General features: G+C 46.9%; 3 non-coding genes across 3 annotated transcripts; all 3 read left to right on the plus strand.

The window, feature by feature from the left end:
• The first annotated feature begins 805 nt into the window (after nt 1-805).
• Nucleotides 806-996, plus strand: LOC130326016 (U2 spliceosomal RNA). Its single transcript, XR_008870705.1, has one exon. It is a non-coding gene; the product is annotated as a U2 spliceosomal RNA (small nuclear RNA).
• Nucleotides 997-3087: 2091 nt separating this feature from the next.
• LOC130326017 (U2 spliceosomal RNA) lies at nt 3088-3278 on the plus strand. Its single transcript, XR_008870706.1, has one exon. It is a non-coding gene; the product is annotated as a U2 spliceosomal RNA (small nuclear RNA).
• A 2086-nt stretch (nt 3279-5364) lies between these two features.
• On the plus strand, nt 5365-5555 carry LOC130326018 (U2 spliceosomal RNA). The gene has a single exon (XR_008870707.1). It is a non-coding gene; the product is annotated as a U2 spliceosomal RNA (small nuclear RNA).
• The last annotated feature ends 445 nt before the right edge of the window (nt 5556-6000 follow it).

The following is a 6000-nucleotide window of genomic DNA, read 5'->3' on the forward strand; positions in this document are numbered from 1 at the left end:
CCCAGGAGCCTTAGCACTGTGCTGTGATGTCACTCAATACCACTGACATCACTAGGTGTAAACAACATCTCTCCTTTGCTGTGTATGTGACTATGGAGCTGTTTGGTGATGTCGTCTATTACGGCCTTCATAGAAGCAACAGGAGATTGTTGCATCCATCTTGAACCCTCAGAACTACAGTGCTATGATGTCACTCACTTCCACAGGCCTTGCAGAGTGTAAACAACAACAACCCAGCTTTGTTGTGTATGTAACCAAAGGGATTTGTGATGTCACCTAGAACCTTCACAGCAGCGACAGCTTTATGAGGAGCATCAGCACTGCTCTGCCTGAGCAGAACCATCACCGCCATAGGTTGTCAAATAACCCGGATTTAACCCACACAGGTAAGTCCAATGGGGTGCAGGCATGTCCTCTATGCTTACAGCTTCCCGTGGGTGTTGGTTTGATACCGTTTGGGGACAGCCAAGGAGGCATCTGCAGGCAACAAAGGTAGGTGTGTGCTTGTGTGTGTGTTTCCTATGCAGATCCTAAGCCCAGTGTCACATGCAAGTAGGAGGAGTAAGAAGGGTTCCTGGCAAATCCGGGTTATGGATTGCATTTAAAAAGGCCCCGTGGGAGTGCAATGGGCCCCTGTCTTGCTGCTTAGCAATAATGGTATGGGTTTAGGTTCTGCTGTGTGTACTGGTGGTTGACTGCCCCCCAGCCCAGAGTGTGCATGGAAAATTGTCTGGCAGCCTCCCTGACAGCAAGCAGTGATAGTGCCCATGAAGGGGACCTTGTTGGGCCCGCCCCTTTCACGGTTATCGCTTCTCGGCCTTTTGGCTAAGATCAAGTGTAGTATCTGTTCTTATCAGTTTAATATCTGATACGTCCCCTATCTGGGGACCATATATTAAATGGATTTTTGAGAACGGGGGCCGATTTCGAAGCTTGCTTCCGTCGCCCTATGCATTGACCCGATATGGCAGTATCTTCGGGTACAGTGCACCACCCCCTTACAGGGTTAAAAAGAAAGATTCCTACTTTCATTGCTACCTGCTTGCTGGCTAGCCAGCTAGCCAGCCCTGTGGGCCTTGCTGCTGCTGCAGCCAAAAAACAAAAGGTGGTGCTGCTGCTGCTTCTGCTGCTTCTGCTTCTGCTTGTGTCTGGCCCCTGTTGGAGCGTCCAGGCACAGGACTTCTGCTGCTGCTGACTAAATGGCCTCCTTAATTGGATCATTTGAGTAGCCAGCACACCTGTGCAGGTAGGGCATGACATGATAGGCAGCTGCCTTGATAGCGGGTGGGTGCTGAATGTTCCTAATTGACAAAATAAGATTAATGCTTATGAAGAAATATAAAATCTCATCCCTTCCCCAATATCGCGCCACACCCCTACCCCTTAATTCCCTGGTTGAACGTGATGGACATATGTCTTTTTTCGACCGTACTAACTATGTAACTATGTAACATAACATGGGGGGGGGGGGGGTCTCCTGGCTGTTCACACAGGTGTGTCATTGCTGTACATTGACCATGCATTGCTTCTGTGGTATTGCAAAGGCAAAGACAAATGCTTCCAGCCATCCATTGCACTAATGGATTGGTCATCAGCTGGCTGTCTATGTCCCGCATCAATATAGACCAAAGTACAGAGGGTTAGGCTATGCTATTGTGCACCTACCTGATGCATCAGAAGGTGCGAGGCCCTTGCTAAATTCTGTGCACAGACTTTGAGATCTATGCTTTAGACTGTATCTAAACCTGCTCCAACATGGACTGACATTCTGGCCTACTTTCAGCCGATGCGACTTGTCTGTCGCTGAACAGTCGCTTTTTATGTATTCAGCACCTATGTATAATGTTGTAAAAATGCTCTAGAAGCTAAAGTCGCAGAAATGTCACACATATTTGGCCTGCAACTTTCTGTGCGACAAATTCAGACAGGAAAAATCAGTATAAATCCTTAGAAAATTATCCCCCAGTGTCTCCATCTGCTGGCGGTATTGAATAAGCATTGCTGCACTGATGGGGTATGCATTAGACGAAAAAAAAGAAGAAAAAGAAGAATAATACGCCCAGAAAAGAGGCGAAAAGGAGAAAAACGTAAAAAAACGTGAAAAAAAAGTAAGAGGAAGAGAAGGGAAAAAAAGGTGGAAATGGGTTTAAAAGTGATTTCGGCGGAGAAATATATATATATATATATATATATATATATATATATATATATATATGCGCACACACACACATAGATATAAACGTATTCTCCGTTGAGATATTGCAGCCGCTGCTGTGTCCAGGCCCAGGAGCCTTAGCACTGTGCTGTGATGTCACTCAATACCACTGACATCACTAGGTGTAAACAACATCTCTCCTTTGCTGTGTATGTGACTATGGAGCTGTTTGGTGATGTCGTCTATTACGGCCTTCATAGAAGCAACAGGAGATTGTTGCATCCATCTTGAACCCTCAGAACTACAGTGCTATGATGTCACTCACTTCCACAGGCCTTGCAGAGTGTAAACAACAACAACCCAGCTTTGTTGTGTATGTAACCAAAGGGATTTGTGATGTCACCTAGAACCTTCACAGCAGCGACAGCTTTATGAGGAGCATCAGCACTGCTCTGCCTGAGCAGAACCATCACCGCCATAGGTTGTCAAATAACCCGGATTTAACCCACACAGGTAAGTCCAATGGGGTGCAGGCATGTCCTCTATGCTTACAGCTTCCCGTGGGTGTTGGTTTGATACCGTTTGGGGACAGCCAAGGAGGCATCTGCAGGCAACAAAGGTAGGTGTGTGCTTGTGTGTGTGTTTCCTATGCAGATCCTAAGCCCAGTGTCACATGCAAGTAGGAGGAGTAAGAAGGGTTCCTGGCAAATCCGGGTTATGGATTGCATTTAAAAAGGCCCCGTGGGAGTGCAATGGGCCCCTGTCTTGCTGCTTAGCAATAATGGTATGGGTTTAGGTTCTGCTGTGTGTACTGGTGGTTGACTGCCCCCCAGCCCAGAGTGTGCATGGAAAATTGTCTGGCAGCCTCCCTGACAGCAAGCAGTGATAGTGCCCATGAAGGGGACCTTGTTGGGCCCGCCCCTTTCACGGTTATCGCTTCTCGGCCTTTTGGCTAAGATCAAGTGTAGTATCTGTTCTTATCAGTTTAATATCTGATACGTCCCCTATCTGGGGACCATATATTAAATGGATTTTTGAGAACGGGGGCCGATTTCGAAGCTTGCTTCCGTCGCCCTATGCATTGACCCGATATGGCAGTATCTTCGGGTACAGTGCACCACCCCCTTACAGGGTTAAAAAGAAAGATTCCTACTTTCATTGCTACCTGCTTGCTGGCTAGCCAGCTAGCCAGCCCTGTGGGCCTTGCTGCTGCTGCAGCCAAAAAACAAAAGGTGGTGCTGCTGCTGCTTCTGCTGCTTCTGCTTCTGCTTGTGTCTGGCCCCTGTTGGAGCGTCCAGGCACAGGACTTCTGCTGCTGCTGACTAAATGGCCTCCTTAATTGGATCATTTGAGTAGCCAGCACACCTGTGCAGGTAGGGCATGACATGATAGGCAGCTGCCTTGATAGCGGGTGGGTGCTGAATGTTCCTAATTGACAAAATAAGATTAATGCTTATGAAGAAATATAAAATCTCATCCCTTCCCCAATATCGCGCCACACCCCTACCCCTTAATTCCCTGGTTGAACGTGATGGACATATGTCTTTTTTCGACCGTACTAACTATGTAACTATGTAACATAACATGGGGGGGGGGGGTCTCCTGGCTGTTCACACAGGTGTGTCATTGCTGTACATTGACCATGCATTGCTTCTGTGGTATTGCAAAGGCAAAGACAAATGCTTCCAGCCATCCATTGCACTAATGGATTGGTCATCAGCTGGCTGTCTATGTCCCGCATCAATATAGACCAAAGTACAGAGGGTTAGGCTATGCTATTGTGCACCTACCTGATGCATCAGAAGGTGCGAGGCCCTTGCTAAATTCTGTGCACAGACTTTGAGATCTATGCTTTAGACTGTATCTAAACCTGCTCCAACATGGACTGACATTCTGGCCTACTTTCAGCCGATGCGACTTGTCTGTCGCTGAACAGTCGCTTTTTATGTATTCAGCACCTATGTATAATGTTGTAAAAATGCTCTAGAAGCTAAAGTCGCAGAAATGTCACACATATTTGGCCTGCAACTTTCTGTGCGACAAATTCAGACAGGAAAAATCAGTATAAATCCTTAGAAAATTATCCCCCAGTGTCTCCATCTGCTGGCGGTATTGAATAAGCATTGCTGCACTGATGGGGTATGCATTAGACGAAAAAAAAGAAGAAAAAGAAGAATAATACGCCCAGAAAAGAGGCGAAAAGGAGAAAAACGTAAAAAAACGTGAAAAAAAAGTAAGAGGAAGAGAAGGGAAAAAAAGGTGGAAATGGGTTTAAAAGTGATTTCGGCGGAGAATATATATATATATATATATATATATATATATATATATATATATGCGCACACACACACATAGATATAAACGTATTCTCCGTTGAGATATTGCAGCCGCTGCTGTGTCCAGGCCCAGGAGCCTTAGCACTGTGCTGTGATGTCACTCAATACCACTGACATCACTAGGTGTAAACAACATCTCTCCTTTGCTGTGTATGTGACTATGGAGCTGTTTGGTGATGTCGTCTATTACGGCCTTCATAGAAGCAACAGGAGATTGTTGCATCCATCTTGAACCCTCAGAACTACAGTGCTATGATGTCACTCACTTCCACAGGCCTTGCAGAGTGTAAACAACAACAACCCAGCTTTGTTGTGTATGTAACCAAAGGGATTTGTGATGTCACCTAGAACCTTCACAGCAGCGACAGCTTTATGAGGAGCATCAGCACTGCTCTGCCTGAGCAGAACCATCACCGCCATAGGTTGTCAAATAACCCGGATTTAACCCACACAGGTAAGTCCAATGGGGTGCAGGCATGTCCTCTATGCTTACAGCTTCCCGTGGGTGTTGGTTTGATACCGTTTGGGGACAGCCAAGGAGGCATCTGCAGGCAACAAAGGTAGGTGTGTGCTTGTGTGTGTGTTTCCTATGCAGATCCTAAGCCCAGTGTCACATGCAAGTAGGAGGAGTAAGAAGGGTTCCTGGCAAATCCGGGTTATGGATTGCATTTAAAAAGGCCCCGTGGGAGTGCAATGGGCCCCTGTCTTGCTGCTTAGCAATAATGGTATGGGTTTAGGTTCTGCTGTGTGTACTGGTGGTTGACTGCCCCCCAGCCCAGAGTGTGCATGGAAAATTGTCTGGCAGCCTCCCTGACAGCAAGCAGTGATAGTGCCCATGAAGGGGACCTTGTTGGGCCCGCCCCTTTCACGGTTATCGCTTCTCGGCCTTTTGGCTAAGATCAAGTGTAGTATCTGTTCTTATCAGTTTAATATCTGATACGTCCCCTATCTGGGGACCATATATTAAATGGATTTTTGAGAACGGGGGCCGATTTCGAAGCTTGCTTCCGTCGCCCTATGCATTGACCCGATATGGCAGTATCTTCGGGTACAGTGCACCACCCCCTTACAGGGTTAAAAAGAAAGATTCCTACTTTCATTGCTACCTGCTTGCTGGCTAGCCAGCTAGCCAGCCCTGTGGGCCTTGCTGCTGCTGCAGCCAAAAAACAAAAGGTGGTGCTGCTGCTGCTTCTGCTGCTTCTGCTTCTGCTTGTGTCTGGCCCCTGTTGGAGCGTCCAGGCACAGGACTTCTGCTGCTGCTGACTAAATGGCCTCCTTAATTGGATCATTTGAGTAGCCAGCACACCTGTGCAGGTAGGGCATGACATGATAGGCAGCTGCCTTGATAGCGGGTGGGTGCTGAATGTTCCTAATTGACAAAATAAGATTAATGCTTATGAAGAAATATAAAATCTCATCCCTTCCCCAATATCGCGCCACACCCCTACCCCTTAATTCCCTGGTTGAACGTGATGGACATATGTCTTTTTTCGACCGTACTAACTATGT

Source organism: Hyla sarda, unplaced genomic scaffold (assembly GCF_029499605.1).
Source record: "Hyla sarda isolate aHylSar1 unplaced genomic scaffold, aHylSar1.hap1 scaffold_2788, whole genome shotgun sequence".
NCBI classification, from domain to species: domain Eukaryota; kingdom Metazoa; phylum Chordata; class Amphibia; order Anura; family Hylidae; genus Hyla; species Hyla sarda.